The sequence below is a fragment of the Rhipicephalus sanguineus genome, chromosome 6, assembly GCF_013339695.2.
Source record: "Rhipicephalus sanguineus isolate Rsan-2018 chromosome 6, BIME_Rsan_1.4, whole genome shotgun sequence".
In the NCBI taxonomy this organism is placed as follows: domain Eukaryota; kingdom Metazoa; phylum Arthropoda; class Arachnida; order Ixodida; family Ixodidae; genus Rhipicephalus; species Rhipicephalus sanguineus.
This window is the reverse complement of record NC_051181.1, coordinates 133,726,445-133,732,777: the sequence shown is the minus strand read 5'-3', so window position 1 is coordinate 133,732,777 and position 6,333 is coordinate 133,726,445. Positions and strand designations below refer to the sequence as shown.

The 6,333-nt window shown below is 46.1% G+C and overlaps 1 protein-coding gene across 1 annotated transcript in view; it reads right to left on the bottom strand.

The window, feature by feature from the left end:
* Window positions 1-6,016, bottom strand: part of LOC119396466 (sodium- and chloride-dependent GABA transporter 1) — a 46,361-nt gene extending 40,345 nt beyond the window's left edge. The window contains exon 1 of the mRNA XM_037663683.2: window positions 5,639-6,016. The gene's annotated coding sequence lies outside the window, so the exon portion shown is untranslated. The remainder of the gene's footprint in view (window positions 1-5,638) is intronic.
* Window positions 6,017-6,333: the final 317 nt, after the last annotated feature.

The window sequence follows — 6,333 nt, the reverse complement described above, 5'->3', positions numbered from 1 at the left end:
AACTGATCCGCAAACGCACGCGGAGTACTCAAGACTACACCAGAATTTCGGCCATCGGTCTAGGTCTTGAAACAGTGATAGATGTCGCAAAGATACACGGAACGGATTAGAGAGTTTTAGTGACGTGTACAAGCGGAACGAGATGCATCTTGGACAGTGCGTCCTCGGCAGCGAACGATATTGAAGGGCGTAGAGCTGTGTGCCTAGTTTTCATTATCATCATCGTTTAAGACGATGGAGACACAAGACTGCAAAGAACTTTTTAATATGTATATATTACGCATGACATATGTTGCGGTAGTGTGCGTCCACGTGTGCGTTTATGTGCGTGCGCGCACGATTTGCTGTGACTCAACACGGCAAACAAGCTGACACCCTCGCACGAAACGATTGCGTTACTTTACCAGCCCTTAAAAAAAAGAAATGATCAGGGACCTCCTCTCATGCGCGAGCACATTCAAAAGCTATAAATGCGTAGATTTTTTTTTTATTGAAATAGAAAACAAATGAAGGAGTTGTTGTCACCATTGCTTGGTGAGGCCTACCCCTTTCCACATAGTTGTTAAGATAACAGAATAATTAAAAAATATATATCTATATATATATACATATCTACAGTCCCACAAGTTCAAGAACTCAGGAGCTATCGCAAATATTAGTGTCTTCAAAAAAACGCTGGAGCACTTTCATTGCTTTACGGTTTATCCTAGTCGGCCATGGGCCTAGTATTTTCGCTAAGGAAAACGTTCGCTCAGAGTCCAGCGTGTGAAGTTCTTGTTCGAGTCGCTGTCTATGCGTGTCGTACTTCGGACAGTCGAGCAACAGATGATGCACATCCTCGTCGTCGTGGCCGCATGAACATGTTGACGATGATGCACGATGAATCCGAAATAAGAAGTGCTTTATGTAAGCGGTTCCGAGTCTTAGGCGATGAATGAGTGTGTCGATACGTCTTGGGAGCTGGGGGTCTAATTGGCACTCAAGGTTAGGGTCAACAGCGTACAGAATCGATTCCTTTGTGCTGTCTGGGAACCAGGTGGATAAACATAATTCACGTTTCGTTCTTCGTAAAATTCGGTTTATATCACAGTGGGATGCAGGAATGAGGTGGGTTGTGTCATAATACACCGACGTTGATAACGATACAAATTTAGGAAGCGCGGCTCCGTAAGAGCACGAATACGCCCACAGCGAGAGGTCTGCGCTCGCTGTCCGAGACAGCAGTGACTGACGGACGCAGGGGACTGCGCGCGGCGGTCGGTGTTCACTGTTCTGGCTTACATGTGCGCAGCTGCGCCACACGAGAGTACTTTGTGGGAAGTCATCGCGAGAAAGCTCGTAGTGTAACTGACGCACCGAAGGAAGAAGAAAAGCCATCGCGATCGCAGCGAGGGATGTAAGAGAGATGGTTTAGAACTATCATGGAGATTGAGTACCACCAGCAGGTCCAGCCTTACGCCGTGAAGCACCCATGGGCGACACGCGATTGTACGTTTCAGCCGCTTCTCCCTCATCTCGTTTGTTAGTATAGCTATATTCGGTAAATATTTGCTGTTTGTCTGCATTTCTTGATCGTTTGAGGATGGCCTGTCTTTGCCGCAAGATGTTCTTCTACTACGATAGAAGAGATAGCGGGCACCACACATCGTGGCAACCTCTCCTACACCCACATTTAATAAACTAAAACAAAGATACGCTCGAGCCTTCAGTCGCTCACATAGTGCAGTAGTTCCGTGGAAGCGAAGCGCCTCCGGTGATTGCGTGTTTGCACAGAAGACGGTCACCCTGAAAGCGGCTCCGATGAGAGGGAAAGAATACCAGAGCTTTTCATATTGAAAAAAAGAAGAAAAAAAAATAGACATGCGACTGATGAGCAATGCAGAGCGACCGCTGCAGCCGTCGTAATTATTTCCCTGCAGCGATGCCGTGACAGCTTCCCGGCGCAGCGAGGTCATCCCCTTACTCGGTACAGTCAAAACATTACCCATGCCTCTGCGACGCGCAAAAAAAAGAAGAAAAAACAACAACTAAAGAGATAATGAGGCTATTGGAGGCATGTATAGCACGTGCCACCGAACATGCGATTTGGCTGGCAAAAAAAGTACTAACTGGAAAACAAACATACCGTGATATTATGAGTCACCCTATACAGTGAACTGCCCCAAGTCAAATGGAACCTTCTGAGGTTCATTGGCGTGACGTAAATTTAGGTATACAAGGACCTCCATTACGTCTCCCCGCCAATCGAAATGCGGCCACCGTGGGCCGGGAATTCGCCTTCAACAGTGCCTTCGCCTTCAACGCAATCCGCCTTCGCCTTCAACAGCGCAACACCCTGTAGCCGCTACAACAGTACGGAGGGTAAAATCAGTGTCAGACGCAATACAATGCCGACAGCACAAGGTTTAAATATTTCACGCGAATGTTTAAGCGTCGACCAACCTGCCTGGGGCACTTTGCCTTGCGTTAGTGAGTTTTATCGGGCAGCGTGATCTTGACCTACATATAACTTGGATTAGCGTATGAAGTAAGGTATTCTTCTTATTGTTATGATTATTATTATTATGATTATTGCTGTTAGTATTATTGTTAATGTCGTACTTTCTTTATTATATTGTTTATTATTAGTAATTGTTACTAATAATGCGGTTGTTCCCGGGCTCATTAAATAAACTATTGATTAATTGATTGATTCTTAGCTTAAGAACAATGTACTAAGCGGAGAATAGTCCATGACAATTTATTAGGAATCCCCTTTGCAAAACAATCCTATACGTCGATACCGATATACGACTAATAAAGCTTTTTTTCAAAACGAACCAAACGAAACAAATGCAAACCCCTTGTTCTGAAAATTGCTTTTGCGACCGCTCAGATTAATTTATCAGAGGCGAGAAGGCTATGGAACCGTCCTTTTCTTTTTTTTTTTTTGGTCACACGCCGCTGACGTCAAGTGAACGGGAGAGCCGGTACTTTTCCTTCGCATGTTATGCGGTTGATATCATAGCTCTGTGACTGATATCACTACTTGTGGAATTTTCTACATAGTAAGCCTTTATACATGTGCTGCTATCTTTCATCTAGAATGTGGCAGACTATTGTTGCGTACTTTAATTTACTGTCGAGCGCAATTATCAATGCCCGGCCTTAGAGTAGGTGATGAAAGCTCAGGTCGTTACCATGGTAACGTTATCACAGTACGCATTTCTTTTGTCCCCTGTCCATCTCCGACTCCCCAACCCTGTGTTCTTTCTTTTGATCTAGGTGTTCTTTGCACGTTTGGGTTCCTTATAACAATGGTATTGCGTGTTTTACTATATAGCATCATCGTTCCGTGTCATATCGATTTAGTCTGGTGTAAAGAACACAGCCGTCATGTTATCAGTACCACGCGCCATATCATGCAGAACGGCGTTTGTGGTGTCTTGACTTCTTTCTTGTGTCCGTGTTTGCACGCCCTGTCTTTTTAAAATGCAGAACTACGTTGACTTCGTTGACTGCACGACAGCAATATTCCTCATGATCTGTTGGAAGGTAGAAGCACTACAGCGTATTGAAAGTAGTCATCTATACAATGCAAAATAGCTCGTGCAGGACAAAGAAGAAGAAGAGAATTCGATCCAAGGTCCCACTTCTTTTAGCCCAACAATGTGACGAAAACAGGCAAAAAAAATGAAGCCAAGGAAAGCATAGGGCCCGTTGTTTGCACGTTTAACTGAAGTGTAGTAATTATTAGATCAAAGAAATCAACGCTGACGAAAAACAACGTGCCGCCGGCGGGCGCCGAACTCACAACCTCCGCGCGACGCGAGCGTCCCTCTGCATTATACAGGGCGAGCGCCCTTTATGACGTATGTAATCATGATCGAATATATACGTAAATGTCGGCAAGGTGCCAGCAGACCTTTCGCGCGGATGTCCTCTCAAACGAAGGCTTATACATTTTAACGTATGAAAATCACGCAGTGTCTCGGAATTGTAATGTGTGACCTTTAAAGGATCAGATGTTACTCAGCATCAGCCAAATCTCTGCTGCTTTGAATATATGGACGTACCTATACGCGCGAGGCTGAAGGACATGTTTATTCGTGATGCGTGAACTGTCCAAGAAAAAAAGATACGAACTATTTATATTCACCCGCGACTAAACCTAGGCGCCCTGGGCGTTTTAAGCGACATAACTTGTTACTTCATATAAACAGGCTTTCTATAAATAGCGCTCACCGCTCTAACATTTTCTAATTCATACACTGTTCCTGTTACAAAATGTCACAAATTGACATACGTGAAATAACTCATGTGCTACTTTCATTGTGTTGCGGCAAACCTATCGCGACCTCGACTGCTTCCACAGTCTCCTTTGTTAATCTGCTTTTTTGTAATATATAATGCGAGCCGCAAATGTTGCAGCTGTTAACGGGTTACGTAATGATGCGGCCCCACTCCTGGCATGCTTCTAGTTCAGTACAACTCACGCCGAAAGTAAAATGTATTTCTTGCCCGATAAGCAACGGCACAGTCAAATCCTGGCACCAAAGGCGACGTCACTGGACCCTAGATAACATCTTTATGCGTTAAAGTATGTGGTACGCTGTTACGCAACACAAAGGATGAGTCGTATCTTCCATTATACAACGCAATGTAAATCTGCGAAATTCCACTTATATGTGCTCCACGTGTCGAAATAAATCTCTTTTATCTGCTTTCCCTAAGCGATAACTGCGCAAATACATCCGTGCTTTTCTTACACGAAAATTCGAAAAAAAAAAAACACTCGTACCGATCTGATGCGATATAAGTGCACTACTTACTAATTCTAACAATAGCCGAGCTGTCTTGTGCTTAAATCAGAAAACACACGTATTTCGTAATGAAGAATGAACAGGTGTTGCCACAATGCCTCAAGGTTACTTTTTAAATAGATGTTGGGGTCTTTATGTAGCTCACAAAAATATAATGATGACTACAGTTACGGAACTAAATCTACATAAAATCGCACCTAAAATCAGCTAGTACAAGTCTTTCAGCCAGATCCTAAACAATCGTACAAGTGCGACTGTTTCATTTTTTTTTAAATTGCAGCGCCGACAACACAAGCAAATTTTCCGCAATTATTTTTCCGATGGTTGATGTGCGAACGAAACCGGTCCCGACAGCTCCGATTTCACCGACCGGTCGTCGAATGTAATCGTAGCGCACTGAATTATTCCAAAGCGCAAACACTCTGCAACGATCAGGTGAGGAAATGAAAGAGGCGAGAGATATTCAAATAAGAAACACGGCATCCACAGGGAAGTAGACAAAAGGCGCTATGAATCATTTCCATATCAGCGCGATCGCTGCCCAGACGGCCGTAATACAAAAAGCATCTCTCTTTTTTTTTCTTGCCCTTTTCAAACGCCAGCCGGCCGCACGAACGGAAATTTCCTACGACCCAGCGCAACAAGCGCGCATTACCGGCTGATCGAAAAGTGAGATTCGAGATCAATAAAAGCACAACAAACGTTCGCCCGGTAGAAAAGCGACAGTTAGGTGGACTCTGTCTCATCCGTCAAACTCGCAGGGATGAAGTTGACGATGCTGAAAGGAAGATGTTGAGAAAAGACGCGTTGAAGATGACTCAGTAGAGCGTTCTCACCTCGGCGTGATGGTGTGGCGTTGTCTTTTCCTGGCCGGACTTGGATGAGGAAGATGCTGGGGCTCGTTAACGCCGGAGGAGTTGCTCGAGTGGGGGGTGGCGTAACGGGGGTGAGAACCCTCCAACAACGACAACGTGTCAGAAAACAATTGGAGAAAAAAAATAACTAAACTCGCGACAGGCCCGTCTACGTTGTAAATGGGAAGGGGGTAGATATAATGAATGGCCCTCGGCACGGGTTCGACTCCCTCCGTCAGTGGCGGGGGCGCGACTTCAGGGGTTTTTTTGTTTTCCGCGCGCGCCGAAGTTAAAGGACCCCCCTTGCTTCCGCGCTTGCGCCGATCTCAGCGTGCCGGGCTCTTTTGCGGCGCGCCGGTCAGAACAGCGCGCCTTTCTTAGCAGGCGCTGGGGATCCGTGCGCGGGCTTAGGAAATTTCCACGCTCCGAACCTCCGAACTCCATTGGCCGCACACCGGAGCCGGCGGCGCGCCGCGCGGGGCTCCGCTGCTCCACCCGTCGGCCGCGCGGGGAAGCTCGTTTCCGCGAGCCCGCCAAGCTACGTCTCATGCCCTTTCTCTAACCTCCTCCCCGTCTCCTCTTTTCCTCTTCACACTCTCCTTCTCCACCGACGCTCTCTCACGTTCTTCTTCTTCATCCGCTCTACCGAGCGCCAGACGCGTTTGTCGTTGTCGTTG